The 24,673-nt window shown below is 37.1% G+C and overlaps 1 long non-coding RNA gene across 1 annotated transcript in view; it reads right to left on the bottom strand.

Moving 5' to 3' along the window:
- Positions 1–10,067: 10,067 nt before the first annotated feature.
- LOC148005703 (uncharacterized) overlaps positions 10,068–24,673 on the bottom strand; it is a 40,277-nt gene continuing 25,671 nt past the window's right edge. Inside the window, exons 2-3 of the long non-coding RNA XR_015620175.1 lie at positions 12,099–12,176; positions 10,068–11,051 (exon numbers count right to left, since the gene is read on the bottom strand). This is a non-coding gene — a long non-coding RNA (uncharacterized LOC148005703). The remainder of the gene's footprint in view (positions 11,052–12,098; positions 12,177–24,673) is intronic.

Genomic DNA, 24,673 nt, shown 5'->3' with positions numbered 1-24,673 from the left:
TGAAACCATTTTTCAAAGGCTACCTTATTCCTACTCCTAAAGTCATATTATATTCTACAACTTTGAGCAAAATGATTTTCCGAGTTCTCAGTAGTTTTCTGATATATTCTTTGAACTTTCATTTATAAGCAATGAATGCTCTCTGTGGGAATATAGTTTTGGTGGATATGATTTGTTTTCTTGTGGAATCAGGCCAAAGAATGGTTTTACTTTCTTGCAGATTCTAGACAGTTAAGAGGAGAGTTTATGGATGCTGTTATAGATTAGTGCTGCTACTTCATTATAGATAGTTCAGTGCTGGAGAAATAAATACATAAAATTAAGCCAAAATGTTCTAGCAGGTATTATATGCTTGGTGTATTTTATATTTTCATGTTCATCTCCTTTAAGCCCTAGGGCATCCCTGAGACATATATCTGATTACTTGTTTATTAATACATAAGAATTAGACTTTTGATGATTTATACAATTTAACTGTGACTTATACTTTAACAACAAATGAACATGATTTAACTGAATTGTCACAAAAATTAATGCTTATGTGAACATCTAGGAAATACTTTTGTTCTACATACAATTATATAACAATCAGGAACCATAAGTTTTTAAGATAAGAATATTTATTTGCCTCACATATGGTCTCAAGAACAATCCTGATCCTTCATACTTTAGCTGAGGACACTAATTTCTCTTTTACAGTAACCCTGTGTTGGCTTATTTGCACTTTAAATGCTTTAGAACTTTAATTTTCTCATTTTAATAAAAGAAACCTGTTTTCTTCTTTTGGTTATAGGCCACAAATGTAAATGAACAGATTTATTTTACTATTGACTCTTTCTAATTCTATGAAGAATATAAGGTTAGCTTAATAAAGGTGCCACAAATCTCATAGAAATTAAATAACTGGGTTGAAAAATTTTGGTTGTCTGCTTAAAATCAACAGATATACCATTATGATGGAGCCACCATTAAGATTAGATTTCTACCAGTGTTGGTAATGATGCTCAAACATCAAATATGAGACCATGTATTAGAGGAGTCACAAAAATCCCTGAAAGTATTCCAGGAAAACACAATCAAACAGTTGAAGGAATTAGAAATGGAAATAGAAGCAATCAAGAAAGAACACATGGAAATAACCCTGGATATAGAAAACCAAAAGAAGAGACAAGGAGCTGTAGATACAAGCTTCACCAACAGAATACAAGAGATGGAAGAGAGAATCTCAGGAGCAGAAGATTCCATAGAAATCATTGACTCAACTGTCAAAGATAATGTAAAGCGGAAAAAGCTACTGGTCCAAAACATACAGGAAATCCAGGACTCAATGAGAAGATCAAACCTAAGGATAATAGGTATAGAAGAGAGTGAAGACTCCCAGCTCAAAGGACCAGTAAATATCTTCAACAAAATCATAGAAGAAAACTTCACTAACCTAAAGAAAGAGATACCCATAAGCATACAAGAAGCCTACAGAACTCCAAATAGATTGGACCAGAAAAGAAACTCCTTCCGTCACATAATAGTCAAAACACTAAACGCACAAAATAAAGAAAGAATATTAAAAGCAGTAAGGGAAAAAGGTCAAGTAACATATAAAGGCAGACCTATCAGAATCACACCAGACTTTTCATCAGACACTATGAAAGCCAGAAGATCCTGGACAGATGTCATACAGAGCCTAAGAGAACACAAAGGCCAGCCCAGGTTACTGTATCCTGCAAAACTCTCAATTAACATAGATGGAGAAACCAAGATATTCCATGACAAAACCAAATTTACACAATATCTTTCTACAAATCCAGCACTACGAAGGATAATAAATGGTAAAGCCCAACATAAGGAGGAAAGCTATACCCTAGAAGAAGCAAGAAACTAATCGTCTTGGCAACAAAACGAAACAAAACAAAACAAAAGCACAGAAACATAACCTCATATCCAAATATGAATATAACAGGAAGCAATAATCACTATTCCTTAATATCTCTCAACATCAATGGTCTCAACTCCCCAATAAAAAGACACAGATTAAGAAACTGGATACGCAACGAGGACCCTGCATTCTGCTGCCTACAGGAAACACACCTCAGGGACAAAGACAGACACTACCTCAGAGTAAAAGGCTGGAAAACAACTTTCCAAGCAAATGGTCGGAAGAAGCAAGCTGGAGTAGCCATTCTAATATCAAATAAAATCAATTTTCAGCGAAAAGTCATCAAAAATATAAGGAAGGACACTTCATATTCATCAAAGGAAAAATCCACCAAGATGAACTCTCAATCCTAAATATCTATGCCCCAAATACAAGGGCACCTACATACGTAAAAGAAACCTTACTAAAGCTCAAAACACACATTGCACCTCACACAATAATAGTAGGAGATTTCAACACCCCACTCTCATCAATGGACAGATCATGGAAACAGAAATTAAACAGAGACATAGACAGACTAAGAGAAGTCATGAGCCAAATGGACTTAACGAATATTTATAGAACATTCTATCCTAAAGCAAAAGGATATACCTTCTTCTCAGCTCCTCATGGTACTTTCTCCAAAATTGACCATATAATTGGTTAAAAAATGGGCCTCAACAGGTACAGAAAGATAAAAATAATCCCATGCATGCTATCAGACCACCACGGCCTAAAGCTGGTCTTCAATAATAATAAGGGAAGAATGCCCACATATACGTGGAAATTGAACAATGCTCTACTCAATGATAACCTGATCATGGAAGAAATAAAGAAAGAAATTAAAGACTTTTTACAATTTAATGAAAATGAAGGTACAACATACCCAAACTTATGGGACACAATGAAAGCTGTGCTAAGAGGAAAACTCATAGCGCTGAGTGCCTGCAGAAAGAAACAGGAAAGAGCATATGTCAGCAGCTTGACAGCACACCTAAAAGCTCTAGAACAAAAAGAAGCAAATACACCCAGGAGGAGTAGAAGGCAGGAAATAATCAAACTCAGAGCTGAAATCAACCAAGTAGAAACAAAAAGGACCATAGAAAGAATCAACAGAACCAAAAGTTGGTTCTTTGAGAAAATCAACAAGATAGATAAACCCTTAGCCAGACTAACGAGAGGACACAGAGAGTGTGTCCAAATTAACAAAATCAGAAATGAAAAGGGAGACATAACTACAGATTCAGAGGAAATTCAAAATATCATCAGATCTTCTTATAAAAGCCTATATTTAACAAAACTTGAAAATCTGCAGGAAATTGACAATTTCCTAGACAGATACCAGGTACCGAAGTTAAATCAGGAACAGATAAACCAGTTAAACAACCCCATAACTCCTAAGGAAATAGAAACAGTCATTAAAGGTCTCCCAACCAAAAAGAGCCCAGGTCCAGACGGGTTTAGTGCAGAATTCTATCAGACCTTCATAGAAGACCTCATTCCAATATTATCCAAACTATTCCACAAAAATGAAACAGATGGATCACTACCGAATTCCTTCTATGAAGACACAATTACTCTTATACCTAAACCACACAAAGACCCAACAAAGAAAGAGAACTTCAGACCAATTTCCCTTATGAATATCGACACAAAAATACTCAATAAAATTCTGGCAAACCGAATCCAAGAGCACATCAAAACAATCATCAACCATGAGCAAGTAGGCTTCATCCCAGGCATGCAGGGATGGTTTAATATATGGAAAACCATCAACGTGATCAATTATATAAACAAACTGAAAGAACAAAACCACATGATCATTTCATTAGATGCTGAGAAAGCATTTGACAAAATTCAACACCCCTTCATGATAAAAGTCCTGGAAAGAATAGGAATTCAGGGCCCATACCTAAACATAGTAAAAGCCATATACAGCAAACCAGTTGCTAACATTAAACTAAATGGAGAGAAACTTGAAGCAATCCTACTAAAATCAGGGACTAGACAAGGCTGCCCACTCTCTCCCTACTTATTCAATATAGTTCTTGAAGTTCTAGCCAGAGCAATCAGAAAACAAAAGGAGGTCAAGGGGATACAGATCGGAAAAGAAGAAGTCAAAATATCACGATTTGCAGATGATATGATAGTATATTTAAGTGATCCCAAAAGTTCCACCAGAGAACTACTAAAGCTGATAAACAACTTCAGCAAAGTGGCTGGGTATAAAATTAACTCAAATATATCAGTAGCCTTCCTCTACACAAAAGAGAAACAAGCTGAGAAAGAAATTAGGGAAACGACACCCTTCATAATAGACCCAAATAATATAAAGTACCTCGGTGTGACTTTAACCAAGCAAGCAAAAGATCTGTATGATAAGAACTTCAAGACTCTGAAGTAAGAAATTGAAGAAGACCTCAGTAGACGGAAAGATCTCCCATGCTCATGGATTGGCAGGATTAATATAGTAAAAATGGCCATTCTACCAAAAGCGATCTACAGATTCAATGAAATCCCCATCAAAATACCAATCCAATTCTTCAAAGAGTTAGTTTGCAAATTCATCTAGAATAACAAAAAGCCCAGGATAGCTAAAACTATCCTCAAAAATAAAAAGACTTCAGGGGGTTTCACTATTTCTGAACTCAAGCAGTATTACAGAGCAATAGTGATAAAAACAGCATGGTATTGGTACAGAGACAGACAGATAGACCAATGGAACAGAATTGAAGATCCAGATATGAACCCACACACCTATGGGCACTTGATTTTTGACAAGGGAGCCAAAACCATCCAATGGAAAAAAGATAGCATTTTTAGCAAAAGGTGCTGGTTCAACTGGAGGTCAACATGTAGAAGAATGCATATTGATCCATGCTTATCACCCTGTACAAAGCTTAAGTCCAAGTGGATAAAGGACCTCCACATCAAATCAGATACACTCAAACTAATAGAAGAAAAACTAGGGAAGCATCTGGGACACATGGGCACTGGAAAAATTTCCTGAACAAAACACCAATGGCTTATGCTCTAAGATCAAGAATTGACAAATGGAATCTCATAAAACTGCGAAGCTTCTGTAAGGCAAAGGACACTGTGGTTAGGACAAAACGGCAACCAAAAGATTGGGAAAAGATCTTTACCAATCCTACAACAGATAGAGGCCTTATATCCAAAATATACAAAGAACTCAAGAAGTTAGACCGCAGGGAGACAAATAACCCTATTAAAAAATGGGGTTCAGAGCTAAACAAAGAATTCACAGCTGAGGAATGCCGAATGGCTGAGAAACACCTAAAGAAATGTTCAACATCTTTAGTCATAAGGGAAATGCAAATCAAAACAACCCTGAGATTTCACCTCACACCAGTGAGAATGGCAAAGACCAAAAACTCAGGTGACAGCAAATGCTGGTGAGGATGTGGAGAAAGAGGAACACTCCTCCATTGTTGGTGGAATTGCAGACTGGTACAACCATTCTGGAAATCAGTCTGGAGGTTCCTCAGAAAATTGGACATTGAACTGCCTGAGGATCCAGCTATACTTCTCTTGGGCATATACCCAAAATATGCCCCAACATATAAAAAAGACACGTGCTCCACTATGTTCATAGCAGCCTTATTTATAATAGCCAGAAGCTGGAAAGAACCCAGATGCCTTTCAACAGAGGAATGGATACAGAAAAAGTGGTACATCTACACAATGGAATATTACTCAGCTATCAAAAACAATGACTTTATGAAATTCGTAGGCAAATGGTTGGAACTGGAAAATATCATCATGAGTGAGGTAACCCAATCACAGAAAAACACACATGGTATGCACTCATTGATAAGTGGATATTAGCCCAAATGCTTGAATTACCCTAGATGCCTAGAATAAATGAAACTCAAGACGGATGATCAAAATGGGAATGCTTCACTCCTTCTTTAAAAGGGGAACAAGAATACCCTTGGCAGGGATTAGAGAGGCAAAGATTAAAACAGACACAGAAGGAACACCCATTCACAGCTTGCCCGACATGTGGCCCATACATATACAGCCACCCAATTAGACAAGATGGATGAAGCAAAGAAGTGCAGACCGACAGGAGCCGGATGTAGATCGCTCCTGAGAGACACAGCCAGAATACAGCAAATACAGAGGCGAATGCCAGCAGTAAACCACTGAACTGAGAACTGGACCCCCGTTGAAGGAATCAGAGAAAGAACTGGAAGAGCTTGAAGGAGCTCGAGACCCCTTATGAACAACAATGCCAAGCAACCAGAGCTTCCAGGGACTAAGCTACTACCTATAGACTATACATGGACTGACCCTGGACTCTGGACTCTGACCTCATAGGCAGCAATGAATATTCTAGTAAGATCACCAGTGGAAGGGGAAGCCCTTGGTCCTGCTAAGACTGAACCCCCAGTGAATGTGATTGTTGGGGGGAGGGCGGCAATGGGGGGAGGATGGGGAGGGGAACAACCATAACGAAGGGGAGGGGGAGGGATTAGGGGGATGATTGCCTGGAAACCGGCAAAGGAATAACACTCGAAATGTAAATAAGAAATACTCAAGTTAATAAAAAAAAAAAACTCTGCTTCTTGAATTTTCTGGACTCTACTTTTTTGTGGGTGGAGGTGATTTAATAACTATTTCATAAGTGATATTATTTTTTATAAAAATTAAAGCGGAGAAAATACAATATTTTCAAAATGTATTTGGGAATAGCATTAATAAGCTTATTGCAATATAAAATATATTCTGTAGTTTTATTAAATACAGCTTTACTACCATCTTTCCTGCCTGCAAAATGTACTGGGATAATGGTGGGATAGAACTTGTAGATGTGATCAACCAATGATTGTTCCAACTTTAGGTCCATGCCATGGAGAAGATGTCCACAGTTTACATTGCTTGGAGGCCTGGGAACCAGAGGCAGAACAGCCTGGAGACTCACATAGAACCAAACACAACTGGTCAAAAATTAATTAATTAATTTTAATTAATCAACAGTGATAAAATGATTCTTAATGATACTGTGCAATACTCATATTGCAGTGTCCAGCCCAATTGTCATCAGAGAGGTATCATCGGCAATGGACAGAAGCACATGTAGAGACTTAGAGTCAACACAATTCAGGGCCAGGGGAATCTGGCAGAAGTGAGGAAGGAAGGATTGTAGGAGCCAGAGGAATAGAGGATACAACATTAAAGCCAATAGAATCAATTAAGCGCGTTCATAGTGACTCACAGATACTGAAGTGACAATCACAGTCCCTGTATGGGTTTGAACTAGCTTTTCTGCATATGGCTGTGTAGCATGGTGTTTTATTTCTAGAAATAGAAAGGAGGGCTATATTTGACACTTTGCTTGTGCTAGAGACACTTTTCCTCCTACATGTTTACCTAGTCCAGACTAGAAATAAGGGTTTGTTCCTACTCTTATTGTATTGTGTTAGGCCATGTTCAGTAGATATCCTCCAGAGGCTTGTTCTTTTTTTCTGATGGAATATGGAAGAGAAAAGACAGATGGAAAAGGGAAGTAGGGGAACTGTGTTTAGGATGTAATGTATGAGGGAAGAATAAAAGAAAATTTTACTAAATAAGATGGAATGCTTAAAGCTTTTAAGATTTTAATATCTAAAAATAATTGCTAATAGACAATTCTTTTTATGTGTGACTTTATTTCGTATGTTGTAATATATTATGATTGAAATACACAAGCCCTAGCTTCAGATAAACAGTTGTCATTACAGACAATTGTGACTACTAGTTTTTGTTTGTCTTATTGGAAAGAACTTTTTTCCATGCAATGTGTTCTGATCATCATTTCCCCTCCCACACCTCTTTTCACATCCACTGTACCTTCCCACTCCTCACAATGCCTCTGAGCCTTTGTTTCTCTCTTTGTATTTTATTTGTTTTTTATTTTTTATTTACAATAACAGCATAAGATCTGGGTAGATAGATACCTACTGTTTTTGGTAGTAGAATCTGCTTCCCTATTGATAACCTGGAATTGTTACTTATTATGTTTCAACTGGGCTGCTCTTAACTCCATTTGGCCAACCCTCAAGACCATGTTTTTAGGGTTCAACTCACCCATGGCGACTTCTCTTTCTCCTCTACCTTCTTCTTCTCATGGTTCTTCTCTGACCCCAAGCTCAGGATTCGTAAAACCCACTATGTCTGTCTCTTCTTCCCAGCTATTAGCTGCTGGCATCTTTATTGACCAATCAGAAATAACTTGGGGACAGGTTTACTTTTGTTTTTGTGCGAGACTTCAGGTCTTGGGGGCTCACCTTTTCATTTCAACAGACAGCAAGACCAAATGTCAACAATTCCCTCTTTTAGTACAATCAAAGTATCCTTTTCTCTTAGATATAAATTGAATACATTTATAAAAATTATGAAAATGATAAGGTATGATGTACATTTATAGCATCCTGTCCATTATATTTGGCAGTTTAGATAAAGTATTTCATCATCAATCCTAACTTAATGCATTTGCATGTCTGTGCCTCAGCCATCTTTTATTTGAATATGTTACCACCTGAAAAACATCTGCTTAAATTTAGAACACCTTCCTTAATGTTAAACAATTTAAATTTAATTGTGAGAATATAACTATCTAGTCTTCAATCCCATCAGAGATTTGAGAAGGAATAAATAGTTGGGTATGCAGGACGTGTAAGAATGCAACTTCTGACACTGAAAGAATTGGGAGAGACAGCTGACTTCCTGGAGAGTCCTCAATATTTCTTATAAAGTTGGAGCATCTATCTTCATTCCTCTGGCCCAGAACATCTGACAGACATTAAGTGAAGCAGAAATTATGAAGGACTAGCTTACCTTGTCTTGTGAAAGCTTAGTCAACTATCCTGAATCCATTTGTCCTTTTTAGATAACATTCTGTGTGCAGATGTTACTAGGGCATTTCTGGTCCAGTCACTAGCTTGCCACAATTGAAGCAACTCTATGAAGAAGAACTGATGCTCATAATCTTTGAAGTAGAATGGGGGTACTATTAGGAGAACTGTCTCATAGTCAAAAGATCTTTAATAATGAATTGATTTTAAATACTGTATTCTGTGGACCTCAGATGCTTTTGAAGATCATCTGTCTGCACATAGCATAAGTTAATTACTAAGCATTGGTTATTTTTAGCTATTTGCAATTTGAATTATCTTGAAAACATTTCATTGTAGTTAAATAAATTAGAATAAAATATGACCGTAAGTTTTTCTGAAAACAGTTTGTGATAGTATATATTAGAAGGACTGGGATTAAACCTTGAATTTTTAAATAACTTGCATGGGCACACTGCCTATCTTAGAGTAACAAAATTAATTTTAAATTTTGTATCAATATACAAATATTTATGCCAACGAAAACCATAATCCTCTATCAATATTCCAAATTTTGTATGAATTTAAGAAAAAAAACCTTTAATTCTGCATCAAAATATGATCTCTAACAGTGTAAGATAGGAAGCTTAGACTCAGGGTTTTCTATCTTTCCTCTTCCCTATCCTTTCTTAGGTAGTGGGAAGAAAGTTGAAAAGAAAAGAAAGGAAAAAAGAAAAGAAAAGAAAAGAGAAAAGAAAGAATATAGTAATATAAGAAACTATACATATGGGGATGAATTATTAAATCTATTTTTAAACAAAACATTTTATAGCTATAATCTTTTTCTCCTTTTAAAACTGAGCAAATAAAAGGATGATCAGACAAATAAAAATGAGAAACACACGAATGCGTAAAAACACAAAAATGGAAATAAAAGTATAGAAATAACTGACCAATAAGACAAGAAATATTAAAAAAACAAACAAAAACAGAAACCAATTTGTGACAAATGTCTACAAAAATACCATTGAGTTTCTCTTTTATTGCCCAACTCCTGGGTGTGGCAAACCCTATAATGTGATTGGATTGGTATACCCAGTGAGACTTTAATTGAAAAAAAACCAAAAACAAAAAACAAAACCAAAAACTAATTTTTGTCTTGCAAGTGGGTATGAATTGCAGACAGTGACTTGGTTAGGGGTAGCAGCCATGTCTAGGTCTCCCTTTCAGTGTTGTGACCCATTTATTTGAACCTGTACATGCCCTGTGCATGCTGTGTGGCTAATATTTTTTTATAGTACACAGGAACATAATAATTGCATTTAATATATTTATTGATGTCAATTGATGTCAATAACAATTTCATCTGAAATAATCTTAAGCAACGTGAGAAATATTTGATTGGCAGCAAGTGTCCATTGCTTCCCCTTTCAGTTTAGTCCAAATCTTTAATAAAATATATGCTAAATGTACACAGCCAAATACCCAGGTTTTTAGTCATTCTTTAAAATAACAAAACAACCTGTAAAACATTGCTTAGTTCATCCAGGTTTTCAGTCTGTGCACAAGTGCCATCCCAGAGCCATCACACTCGGGGAGAAACAACTGCTTTCTTGTTGCTCTTTAACTTTGTGTGGGTTATTAAAAGTACCCTGTCTCCCATCCAAGTACTAACCAGGCCCGACCCTGCTTAGCTTTCTAGATCAGACGAGATCAGGTGCATTCAGGGTGGTATTTTCACTGCCACACTAAATAGAGGTGAAAGAAAAATCTCTGAATTCATTGAACTATTCATTTTTTCATGTTTTAACTTGGTTCTATGAAGGTTAAAAAAATGAAATAAAAGAAGGAAGGGAAAAAGAGGTAGAGAGTGTGTGAAAGAAGGAACATTACAGTGACTGCTAATATAGTTTGGAGCAAAATAGCAAAGGTTTGGATGGCTTTCTATATTCCTCTGTCAATACAGCTGTGAGCTCTATGAAATGAAGAAGTAATGTCCCAGTGTCACGATAGCGATGTTATCTTTGGCATCTAAATAATCAACTGAGGACACTTTATAAGTTTCTGCTCCAAATATAGGGTATGAATTAATGGGACTGTCTAGAATTCATCCGAGGGCAAGGATATTTGCTTTGTTTATGTCTTCCAAGTGCTGAAACAGCCCATGATGTCACCACAAGGTACTCAGGAAGGAAGGAAGAAGCAAATGCTGATGCCTGAGGTCTGGACTCTTCTCCTCCATCAACTTCCTGAAGCACTCTAAGAGAGAGTAACTCTGCCATTTTATCCTTCTTTCTCTTCTGAAAAACATATGCATATTAGAAGCCACATGAAAGAAAATGCTGATTTTATTTAAAATACCCAAGCTTGCCATCTTCCTTTAATCAGCTGTCTCAAAAGTATCATGTTTTACATTTCACTAGCAATGATGGGGACAGGGAAAGATTGGCTTTTTGTCTATGCTCGTCAAAGAGTAGTTCTTCTTCTAGGAAGAAACAAGAAATGGTCCCTGCTCTTTCTGGAACAGTAAACTGGTGCTATGTAGCATCCAATGCATGTGCAAGCTGTTGTGTAATGTGATAGATGAGACATGTTCTGCTCCTCTGTGGTGATAATAATTATATGACCTAGTACTGAACGTAGCATCACAGCAACAGCCTTCATCCTTTTGAAGGGCATCAGACTGTGTACAGTGCTTCTGTGATCTTCTCAGGACCAGGCAATGGAAATTTGTATGTATGGTGCATCGGATGTGATTGAGCTGCACTGATGACTAACCATTTCAGGCTGAACTGAGAGCACTACAGCCTCTTTAAGTTTCTGAATCTTATCCCAATTATATTTCATTTAATAACACTCAGTGAAATATCTGGTGGCAGGGGAAATGAAACTACATGCTTTTATGGGATCATTCATCAAGAACTAATTGAAGCTTTCATACAGTTTAGTGCAGATAAAACAGTGTAACAATAAACAATAACAAAATTCACTGGAGAAGGATTTGTTTTGCCGTGAGGAAAATGGTTCTGTTTCATCCTGGGATTCCTGGTTAAAAGAGTCTCCAATTTACAAAGGGATAAGTGCAGGCTCCTCTGCATAATGCCAGGGTGGGAGCTGTGTCAAATGCATTAGTGTTGCTCCACTGGAGCCATTCTAGTCCTAAGTATCTGCTATTGTGTGTTACTCTGGCAGGAGGCTGCAGGACCAATAGGATTTTAAAAAGTTTCTTTTTGCTACTTACTATTATTGTGCTGGAAGCAGCTAGCTCCTCCATAGTTATTCCTGGAAATTTAGGACCATCTTAAAGTACACTTTCCAGAAAAAAATTTAAAAAAAAAGGAAAGTACCTTTTAAATACCTCTTTGCGAGAAGTTCACTGGCATCTTGTCATTGGTGTCCCTGTTTTACAATGGAGAGTTTGGACACTGAGGAAAGAGGGAGAGAGAGAGAGAGAGAGAGAGAGAGAGAGAGAGAGAGAGAGAGAGAGAGAGAGAGAGAGAGAGAGAGAATTCATTACAAATGCTTAGATTCCTAAGAGGATATGCTAACAAGTGAAATATATAGGAAAGGTGTTTCTATCTGTGGGAAAATTGAAAATTCGTTTAAATAGCAATGTTGATTCTTTATGGGGTATACATGGATTAGAGCAGATTGTTATAGCTGCAGTGTTTACTTGATAACATCCCTGTCTTTTATGTAACAACCCAGGTTTTGTTGGGAATACACCCTGTTTATATTCATGTTACCTTGAAAGAATAGGCCTATGAGATCCTCAAATATTAATTTTTAAGTACTATGACAATATTTAATATATACCACATGATCATCAGACAATAAGATCGATGAAATAATTTGCAAATGATATTGATTAATAATTTTAGATACTATCTCTAAACTTCTGATAATATAGATATAGTCAAATATAATTTCATATTGAACATTTTTATTCAAAGTTACTTTGAATTGTAAAAGGCATTTTTTGTGGCTTTCTAAAATATCTTAATGCCTCTAAAGCAAACCACTGATAGGCTTACCTGGTTCTCTAGAATGAGAATGATTTAGAAAAAGCAAAGTCAAATCAATGCTTTGTTTACTTAGTTGCCAGATAGTTCAGTTAATTTGGAGTGCATTTAATAAGCAATGAATACTTTCATACCACAGCATCTAAGAGGTATTAATAGGTATATTTGGGTGGAAAATGGTTGTAATCAACTTTATAGTTTTCCTGAGAATATTTGACTTTCCATTTGGATTTACTGAACGATACATTTTAAATATTTATTTTTTATTTTACTAATTTAGTGTACATCCCACTCACTAGCCCCTCTAATCTGCTCCCATAATTCCTTCTCATCCTTACACCCCCCTCTCCTGTGAGCAGGTATGGGGTCCTCTGGGTATCCCTAGCACCCCAAACCTCTGCGAGGGGCTAGATGCTTCCCCTCCCACTGCGGCCAGACAAGGCAGCACAGCTAAATCTCACATACAGGCCACAGCCTCTGGGATAGCCCCCACTCCAGTTTGAACAGTAGCATTTTATAGTGAAGTTTCTAAAATTGTGGAAAATAATATATTAGCTCACTTTAATTTAGCAACATAGTGTAAAGCTTGAATTTCAGTTCTCAGAAACACTAGGCATTGTGTTTCCTGCCACTTAGCTTTTGAATTCATGGTTAGTGAAGACAAGTATAGTGTCCTTGTGTTGGTAGGTCCCAGCATATAGACTATAGTCTAAAAGTTAATTATAGACTTTCAGAGACTTACGGTAAGGAACTGGAGTGGAATTCTGCCAGAGAAACTAACTAGTGAAGCCATTTAGTTTCTAGGTTCTTACCTTGTATCCATATGAAAAGCCATGCAGGTTTTGTTACATTTCGCAGGAGCTTGGTTAAAGGTGTGCTAAAGAAAGCCATTGCCAATGGAACATTAAACTACTTTTAAACTGCTCAAAAATTATTTCAGATGTCTCATTTGAGTTGTCTGATAATAGAATATCCAGTACTGGGTTAAGGTACTGGTTTTATTAGACAAGTTACAGTGTCTTATGTACTGTCATAAGATAGCCTATAATGAGTTGTTAACAATGCACCTGTCAGTGCACTGTTACATTGTGACTTAGTAACCCAGAGCAAGCAAACAGAAAGGAGAGTATGACAATTCAATATATGTTCAGCAAATCTAGGCTATGGTAAACATGTGGTTTGATAAAATACTAGTCTCAATACTGTTAAATCAGTGTTTAGCAAATGTGAACTACATTTATAATAATCTGACTTTAAGTAAGTGGAAATAATGTTATTAATAGGCATGGTGGACTTATTAAGTACTTGATAACTCTAAGAAGAGAAACTGAACTATTCTGAAAAGTTAGTATTTCCCCGTTGTGCTTTTGGTCTAATGCTGTTTGTATTATGTTAATTTGGATCTCCAAAATTGCACAAAAATCTGCAAGTCCCCATGGAAGAGACTGAGGCAACCCTGCCCCCAGTTGGTTTTGATTGGTAAATAAAGTTGCAGGAAGACAATGGCTGGGAAGGGAGACAGAGTGGGACTTTTAGAAGGAAGAAGGATGAAGGGGAGACTCGTCATGCCAAGAGGAGAACCAAGAAGCCAAGCCTCAGAGGTGTGGGACCGAGAACAGGGCTGCCATGTAGGAGTCAGGGGAACTCAGCTCAAGAGGGCTGCGCAACTGTGTCTTGGGCAGCAAGGAGGGAATATAGGTTTTAGTAGTAATAACTCTAGGATATTGGAGGGGGTGGATTAGCCACATGGAGGTAGGAAGTGGCCCAGCAATTGAGCAGTTTTCGGCATATAAAAATGTATAGGCTGTGTGTATGTGTTTTTCAGTTGGGAACCCAGAGCATTGGAGTGGGTAGGGAGGGGCCATGCTGCCACCAGGATCAATGGAGTAGCTTTACTTGCACACTCTAAAGCAGAAATCATATCTGAATGTCTGTGCTTCCATGTTCTGTGAATGACTTAATAGCCCCCACACTCATTTGAGCCCACCCCTTAACATAAATATTTCTCTTTTTCCTAAGTATATTTTATGAACCCTGATTGCTAAGGGCGATAATCTGTGTCAGATAATTCCGGATTTGGGGAGTATTTTAAATATTAATAAAACTTCATGTGTTAATTTATTATGATGATGCTTGTAGATAATGGGCCCTTATGGAATGACCATTCTTTTTGTAGGAAGGAAGAGCTTCTGAAGAATCAGCCCTCAGCCAGCTTAAGGTAGCACCCACTGTACACGCCATGTTTATCGATTGATTTGCCATGCCAAATAATTAAAAGTCTAATGAGAAAATGTGGTCAAAAATAACAAGGCAGGAAATAATTTTTTATGTAGCTACAGCAACACAGTGCTTAGAAATGTCCTACTTTTTTCTCTGATAGTACCAAATTAAAACTCCATGCTTTTTTAAAAACCAGATAAATGATTTTTTAAATGTGATAACCGCACTTCCCCCAGAGGGTTTAGAAAAATGAGGCATGTAAAGCAGCCAGAATTTTGCATCTCTCTTCTTCCTCCTGGTGTATCTGTAACAGAGCACTTCAAGCTTTCTAAGTTTCTTTTATTCTGACTGCAATTTAAATGTTAAATTATGTCACTTTCCATTTCTATAAACAGAGATACCAACTAATTTCAATTTTTCCCCTTCATTGAATGAAATGGCCAAAAACCTGTTCAAAGTACATACTAATTTTCAAGTGGTCTCACACTGACTAAGGGCTTGTTTAGAAATATGGTGTGACTTCCTTGACTAATGGGAAGATGCAGAATTTAAGCCACTCATCCCTCTATACACAGGCATATTAGAAATGGGATGGAATGCACGGCAGTCTAGGGATTCTCAGAAAGAACTTCTTTTGATAGCATTTAGTTATCTTTTCCCAGTAGGACGAGAGGCAGGAAGATGATGCAGAAGTCTATTGTCATTGCCAGGGATATATGGGCTCAAAGTGCTTTATATAGTAAAGAGAAGTCAGAATTATCATTAATATTATGAAGTATGTATTTTATTAAATGTCCTTGTGATGTACATTTATTAGCAGTAACTTTTACAAATGAAATCACTTCATTTGAAACAATGTATATAATAATACATTATATTAAAGTATCTTCTACAAACACCATAATGGTAACAGAGAGGGAAAGAGTTGTTTTTATACAGGAGGGAGCATATCAGCTTAGTCACAATGTGATTTCTTGACATCTTTACAAAGTATTTTAAATAACATTTTGAAAATCAATTTTGGTGCTGTTATGAGAGAAAAATATTTAATCTAGTTTATTCAGAAGATAAATCTACGAATTTGTTCCACATAAGTAAGAAGTAATGGTATTAATTTTGAAAGCAGAGAGTTTTCAGACAAATATGTTGAAACTGGCTGTCAGCACAAGGCTCTGAGTAGCACTTCCCTGCCAACATATGCTGGGGGCTCCAGCAGAAACCAAGGATAAGTCCAGGATCTAGTCTCATAGGTATAGATAGAAGCATAAAGTCAGGCAATAAATATCTTCTAGAACATTTAGGCTTAGAAGCAGTGAGTCCTAGGATGAGTCCAGAGCCATACTCATTAAGATGAGGTCATGGCTGCTGAGGAAGACAAAAGTTGAAACAGAACGCAGGTTACACTTGACAGTGTTGGAAAGGTAGGCTCCTGAAGGCCAAAAGTATATCAGGGCAAAGGATAACCCATTTTTTTAAATTTCTAATACCTTTATTTGGTTTTGGTTATAAGTGTATAAGCATTTAAAATATTTAAACCACATTTAAAATAGTAGAGACCAAAGTATAAAACAGAATCTTAAATTCTATATATTTAATATACTTTCAAAAGGTTTTCATTTCCTCTGACTTCTTTTTATCATGTATCCTTTACTTTCATACTTGGATCATTCTAATTTATAATTTTTTAAAAAATAATTGTATATTATTTCAAGATTATAAATTTTAAGATTTTTGGTACATGCTCAATAATGTATTTACTTAATATACCAATTGAGTGTTTTCAGTCCTTTGTAAAAATGACACTTAGGTGTTTTAACATTTCCTGTAAAAAATTAATGTAATAAATACTCTTTGGAATCCTATTTTTCACTTATTTCAACTGTAAATAAATTTCATTTTTTAAAATAAAAACCAATAGACTAAAAGTCTAAGAAACAAGAAAGTTTAAAGATTCATTTATCCTTCTCCTATTATGACAAATTGTCACCTTAGATTACTACACAGAAATTTTTGACCTGATTTCTATCCCATCCAAGTTTTACTTTGTATGTTATTCAATTTGAATTGTTGTATATGACTTAAAACCCATCTTTTGGTTTTAATGTTTGAGGTGCTAACAAGCATCAAGGCTCAGCTACAATGAACTGTCGCTCTCAGCAGCTCTTTGTGAAAGCAAAGCTAGTTTCTGCGTGTGAAATGGAGGTTAACTTTCCCATCAGATAACTTGGCTGTAGCCATCACCCCAAATTCATACTGATTCTTTAATCCTTGAGCGTGGAACATGGGTCATTTGACAAATAGCAAAAAATAATATTTACTGAAACACAGATTCTGCTTGTAACATTATGAATGTCCAATTTCATGTTTAAAATGCTCTGAAGTAGATATAACAATATTTTGTATAGATAGGAGTATAGGTACAAGAACATAAAATATTTTGGTTATGATGACATTACATGACACAACTGTAATGTAACAGAAGTTGTGACTAAGGTCCTCGGATTGTGCTATGCTGACAGCCCTTGGTGTGTACCACACTGAGACACCTACGTCTGTACCACGCTGAGAGCCCCACTGAGTCAGGATTTGATGGTAAGTAGGTAGAGTGGTAGGTTCAAACTTGGACTCTATTTGATGATAGACTTCTGGGAAATCATGCATTAAATTTATACTTTCTTTAGTTATAAATATGGAAACATACAAGACTCAACATTTACCTAAAAATAGGTAAATAAATGAAGCTACATTTTTCTTTTTTTAAATTATTTATTGGTTATATTATTTATTTACATTTCAAATGTTATCCCCCTTCCCAGTATCCCCTCTGCAAACCCCTTTCTCACCCCATCCCCCTGCTTCTATGAAGATGCTCCCCCACCCACCCTCCCATTCCCACCTGACAACTCTAACATTCCCCTACTCTGGGTCATTGAGCCTTCAGAGAACCAAGGGTCTCCTTTTCCATTGATTCCAGATAAGGCCATCTTCTGCTATATATACAGCTGGAGCCATGGGTTCCTCCACTTGTATTCTTTGGTTGGTGATTTGGACCCTGGGAGCTCTGGGAGGTATGGTTGGTTAATATTGTACTTCTTCTTATAGGGTTGCAAACCCCTTCAGCTCCTTCATTCCTTTCCCTAACTCCTCCATTGGGGTCCCCGTGCTCAGTCTGAGGGTTGGCTGCAAACATTCACCTCTGTATTTTTCAAGCTCAGGAAGAGTCTTTCAGGACAGCTATATCAGGCTCCTATTAGCAAGCACTTCTTGGCAATAGTGACTGGGCTTGGTGGCTGCATATGGGATGGCGTCCCAGGTGAGGCAGTCTCTGGATGGCCTTTCCTTCAGTCTCGGCTCTACTCTTCGTTTCTGTATTTCCTTGGAGAGGAACAATTCTGGGTTAAAATTTTCGAGAAAGGTGGGTGGCCCCATCCCTCAAGTGGGGGGTGGGGCTGTGGACTCTACAGGTTCTCTCTCCTGTTTGTTGGTTATTTCAGCTAATGTCATCTCCTTTGGGTCCTGGGAGCCTCCTGCTTTCCTGGCATCTGGGACTTTCTGTTGGCTACTCCCTATTCCCATCCCCCATTGCTAAACACCTCTGTTCAATTTCCTGACTCTCCGTGCATCTCGTCCATCTCCTCCCACACCTGATCCTGCCCCATTTTTTCCTCTCCCCTTCCTCTTTTCCTCCCACGTCCCTCCCACACTCAACCTCCTGTGATTATTTAGTTCACCCTTCTAAGTAGGTCTGAAGCATCCACACTTTGGTCTTCCTTTATCCTGAGCTTCATATGGTCTGTAAGCTGTATTGTGGGTATTCTGAGCTTTTTTCCTAATTTCCACTTCTTAGTGAGTACATACAGTTTTCTTTTGTGACTGGGTTATCTTTTTTAGAATGATATTTTCTAGTTTCCTCCATTTACCTGTGAATTTCTTGAAGTTATTGTTTGTTTGTTTTGTTGTTGTTGTTTTTGTTTGCTTTTTAAAGATTTATTTCATTTATATTAGTGAATTGTAGCTGTCTTTCGTCACACCAGTAGAGGGCATCCGATCCCATTACAGATGTTTGTGAGCCACCATGTAGTTACAGTGAATTGAATTCAGGACCTGTGGAAGAGCAGTCAGTGCTCTTAACTGCTGAGCCATCTCTCCAGTCCAGCTATAAATTTTGTTACATGTGAGGCAAGGCCAATGAAAATGTGAAGACATATGAACTGATACTGTTAGCTTAAGAAAGTTTATCATACAGGAATTTATTGTGGTTAATATTAATAGCCAATTTGGGATCTGGATTGGGAAATGGATCTTTCCAATGTGAAACTATTTTTACTAGAGTTACTCAGGTAGAAGGGTCTGACCTCTGAGAGTGACACTTATTTTCTGGAATGGGATCCTGGACTATATGAAAAAGCAAGAAACCATGAGTTGAGTACTAGAATTTTATTGTTCTCGCAATGTGATCAACTATTTCTGGCTGCCATGACTCCCCCATCATGATAGACTGTGGCCTGTAAAGCACAACAAGCCCATTCTCACTGAAGTTGTCCTTCTCAGAGTATTTTCTCACAGGCATGAGAATAGTAAACAAAGCAGAGGCCTGGAAAAGATTTCAGGAATGAAAAATTTTCAGGGATGGTATGTGGGGCTGGCAACGGTGTAGTACACAATGATGTCAATTGTCATCTAAACATGGTATGCACTCATAAGTGGACATTAGCTCTAAAGTGAAGGTTAATCATGCTACAATCCACAGACTCAAAGAAGGTAACTAACAAGGTGGGGTATAAAGGGGACAGATGAATCTCTCTGAGAAGGGTGAACATGGAGAGGGGAAGAGTGAATGGGAACAAGAGGGATCAGGCAAGGGGAGGCTAGACAGAGAGAATACTGGGATAGATAACTAGGGGGAAGAAATCAAGAGCAAATGGAAACTCTGAGGAATCTATAAAGGCTATCCTTGCTAAAACACCTTGTATGGGGTGATAGGGAGCTTGTAACAAGGGCAGACTTCCAATGGAGGGATTGGGACACTAACCCATCTAAAAAAAACTTTGATCTACAATTTGTCCTACTTACAAAAATATGCTGGGAAAGATGGTACAGACATGAAAGAGTGGCTAACCAATGAGAGATCTACCTTTGAGACACAAGCTATGAGAGGAAGCTCATCCCTGACACTGCTAATGATATTCTGCTATATTTGTAGACAAAAGCCTAGCATAACTGTGATCAGAAAGTCTCCATCCATCAACTGATGGAAACTAATGCAGAGACCTACAATCAAACGTTAGGTGGAACTTGGAGAGGAGGGGGAGGAAGGAGCCAGAGAGATCAAGAACACCAACAAAAAACCCATAGAAGGAATTTTTCTGGGTCCATAGAAACTTACAGAGACTGACATTCAAATCAGGGAGCCTAAATGGGCTCCACATATGTTACAGTTGGGAAGCTTGATATTTAAATGGGACTCCTCATAGTGGGAGGAGGAGCTGTCTCTGAGTCTGCTGTCTGCCTTTGGTGTCCTTCTTCTACTGGACTGCCTAGTCTAACCTGAATAGGAGAGGATGTGCCTAGTGCTACTACAACTTGATATGCCAGTGTTGGCTGGTATCCACTGGAGGCTTGCCCTTTTCTGAAAAGAAATGAAGGAGAAGGAGTGGGTAGATGATGGAAGGGCAAGCAGGGAGGGAAAGGACTAGGAGGAAAGGAGGAGATGAAACTGAGGTCAGGATGTAAAGTAAATTAATAGATATATCATCATCAACAACAACAGTAGAATTGGTTTCACCACATGCAAGGGCTGTCCAGTAAACTTGGGAGAGAGAGTTAACATGTATTACATGTTAACATATGTGTTGTCATTGGGGAAAGAATGATAAAACTGGCTATGATCAACATTCTATATAAATATATTTATCTTGAGAAGACTCATATTTCAAGATTTCTATTTGTGTTTTATCGAAAGGGAAATATAAAAACATCTTGGTACACATTTATGAATTCACTTATTTGTATTATCCATCCCTACTTTTTCATAGTCTATATGTTGGTCACCTCTGTTACTTGTACTGCTGCACCAGTATCAACCAAATCACGGGTGTAAGGTACAGCTGAACAAAGAACAGGTTGAGGAGTTGCACTGCTCTGAGGTGACTGAATTACCAGGAATGTGTGTGTTACTTCATGAGTTGGTGTGTAGACATTGGAAGATGTCGAACCACAACACAGAAGGAAGCAAAATGACCCAGAATTTCCAAGTAGGGAGGGTTACTACTTTCTGTTAATATGTTCTGTTTCATTTTCACTGTTATTCAAGGTGGCTGTTATTTTGCATTCAGTGAAATTGTCATGTATTATAAAATTCCACTTTCACTGGGTCTCTGTCTCAATCAACATCTACAATGGTACCTGTCAGGTCAGAATTTAAATTTGAAATTGATGGTACTAAAATAGTATAATACAGGTTCCATACTGACATTTGAGCCCAGGTGATACATATGAGAAGGATGGATGATACAGAAGCAGGGATTTCTACAGACAAAGGGGCAGTAGTTGGAAGTCACTGGAATATACATTCTTTGTAACATGAACTAATGTGTAGACTTTGTGAGGAATGGCTTGTTTTTCTCTTTTAAATGTTTCAAGTACATCTCATATATGAAATAAATTGTTATAGAAGGTAGTTTGTTCTTTCATTTCCTTTGGCTGTTCTTTCGTGTGATAGGTCTAAAACTAGTTCAGAAATGATGATTTTACATCAGCTATGTTATTCTTATCACCTTTCTGTTGTTCTATACCTTTGTCAATAAATTAATGTAACAATAATATTGAAAGAAGTAACAGGTGTTATAATCAATCATGGCAAGATAGGCATGAGACAATTGCTCACTGGTCACATTATATCTAGTCAGGACGTAGAGAGAGCTGGTGCTCAGCTCACTTTCTCCTCTGGGACCACAGCACCTGACATGTTACTGCTCACATTTAAGGTGAGTTCTGCTACTTCAACTAACCTAATCTAGAAGCTGTCTCGTAGATAATCGTGGTTATTTGCTTCCTAGGACATTCTAAAATCTGACAAGTTGACAATCTATCAACTACATAGCCCTTCTTTTTATGTTCTTTTAGTATTTTCTTTTCTGCTTCTTTCCCATTCCTTATATCAATCCTATATCAAGGATAGATCACAGAGTACAAGCTATGTATAAGTGCATGCAATTATATATATATATATATATATATATATGTGTGTGTGTGTGTGTGTGTGTATACATATACTGCATGCCATATATATATGTGTATATATACATATACTTCATGCCATATATTATATATATATATTGCATGTATATGTACTTACACACATTGCCATACAAATGCACACATGCACATCCACTTGTCAAATGTATAAAGACTTCTTTAATTATCATTTGAGCATGCTATATTATTGATGTCTCATAGTTTTTCACATGTAAATATTTATATATCAGGCAATTAAATTTTTGCCAACATGATAGTGAGAATTTTATATTTTTATTTTAATTTAATCCGTATTCTGTATCAAATCAAGTTTTATAGAGCATTTTACCATTTCTGTCTTTCTATGGCTGTTCCTTTCTTTTGTGTCATTGATATTTTCATTAAAGCATTGACTACTAAATATTTTCTACATCCTAATATACCTAGCATTTCTTTTCTATGTAGTTAATGCCAATTTCTGCCAGGTTAGCCTTTTGATTTTACTGTTTATTTTGAAGTCTTTCTCTGGCTATTTTAAGAGCAATTTATTTTATTTAAGGTATACATATGTATAATTGTTGGCAGACAAGATCAAGGCACCAAAATTTGCTAAAATGTATAGGTAAAGGGGTTCATGAATCTCCAACCCTATCTGAGGAACTATTGCTATTGATGGCTGCTGTAAATTGAGACTTTATTTTCATTGATGCTTCTTTTGGAGGTACCATCCATGTTCTAGTGGTCCTACATCCTTATGAATATAGCAGCATTAAGTGGACTCAATTTCTTTAACAACGTAGTCACTGAGAAAGAGTATCAAAGTCCTTTGATAGTATGGCTCTCACACACACGTATGCATCCATGAATGCATGCAAAGTGGGGATTAAAAATAAGGAGACAGGTGGTAAATGTACTGATGCTGAATGCATCTCGAGAATTGGCTACTTTTTTTACATAACCATACCCGCAATCCTTCTGATTTTCATTTCCTATCATAGCACCAATGGCAACTATTAGTGCAAATCTCTCTTCCTCTTTCACACTCATTTGGTCTACATTTTCTAGACCCTAACACAGAGAAGTAGACATGCACTTGCATTAGTGCCCATTTTAATTTTCTAGTCCTACTAAGTTTCTAGGTGCTCTCCCCTAAACCTTTAGTTTCAAAACATTGTACATGCCATTTTCTCCGTATTTACCCTTTGACTTCTATAACCAAACGTTCCATTTAAGTCCTTGGATATTTCATAAACATCTCAAATTTCCTATGTATAATTCAACTTTTTTGTTTTATCTGCTGACTTTCATATTTTTGTCCCTCAGGCTCCAATTCTCACATGTAATGTTTTATGGGAATTGACCAGCCAACTATGTTTCAATCTAGTAGTTAGGGGTCTTATTCCTAATTATTTCCCAAAATACCTTTAGTACTCAAAATGATGTGTTAAGAAGCCAAAGCTCTCAGGGACTAAACCACCAACCAAAGAATACACATGGAGGAACCCATGGGTCCAGCTGCATGTGTAGCAGAAGATGACATTGTTGGGCACCAATGGGAGGAGAGGCTCTTTGTCCTGTGAAGGCTTAATGCTCCATGATACGAGAAAGCTAGGGCAGTGGGGCAAGAGTGGTGGGTGGGTGGGGTAGCATCGTGGAGGCAGAGAAAGGTGGAATGAGGGGTTTCTGAAGGGGAAACTGGGAATGAGGACAGTATTTGATATGTAAATAAACAAAATAACCAATAGAAAATAAAAAAGAAGGCAGATTGACCCTTTTAAAAATACTGCTATGTTCTGTCAAGAGTGCAAGCTTCTTTTGTAATGCCATTGAAAGAAGTTACTAGATCTTAATTTAATTCACAGATCCTTGTGTATCTATACATTTCCTTCTCTAAGCTCCTCTTACTGGGTTCTAATATTCAGCCCACATTCTTTGACTATACCTTTTGATATGCTCAGTGCCTATTCTGAGGAAACCCCATCTCAAGGCTGTGTATAGAATTCTAAAAACTTGCCAGTCATATATCTGATTTCTGCAAAGGGAAGCATATCTCATGATCAACTAAAATTTGATAACAACTTTCCTGCCAATCAATGATGCTTTCAGAACTAGCAATTCAAACTGGGTAGGATGAGTGCTTGTGATCCTAATGCCTGGTAGGTGGAGATTCAAGGCCAGGCTTGTCTATATAGCAATTTCAAGGGCAGTCTAAGCTACATGAGAACTTGTTTATAAGAGGAAACAACCCAAACCTTTCATATAGCACAAACAATCAGTGAGCAAATATATCACCTGTAAGATAGAGAGATGAGGTGGAATTTATTGCTTATTATAATCAATTTTATTGAGTAATCTGTTTAATCTCTTTATATATTAGCAGCTACTAAGTGAATAGGCAGTGCTCATAATCTAGACTCAAGAAAATGTTTTTTCTTTCTTCCCTT

Source organism: Rattus norvegicus, chromosome 5 (genome assembly GCF_021556685.1).
Source record: "Rattus norvegicus strain SHRSP/BbbUtx chromosome 5, alternate assembly SHRSP_T2T, whole genome shotgun sequence".
Classification (NCBI taxonomy): domain Eukaryota; kingdom Metazoa; phylum Chordata; class Mammalia; order Rodentia; family Muridae; genus Rattus; species Rattus norvegicus.
This window is presented reverse-complemented; position numbering and strand designations above follow the sequence as displayed.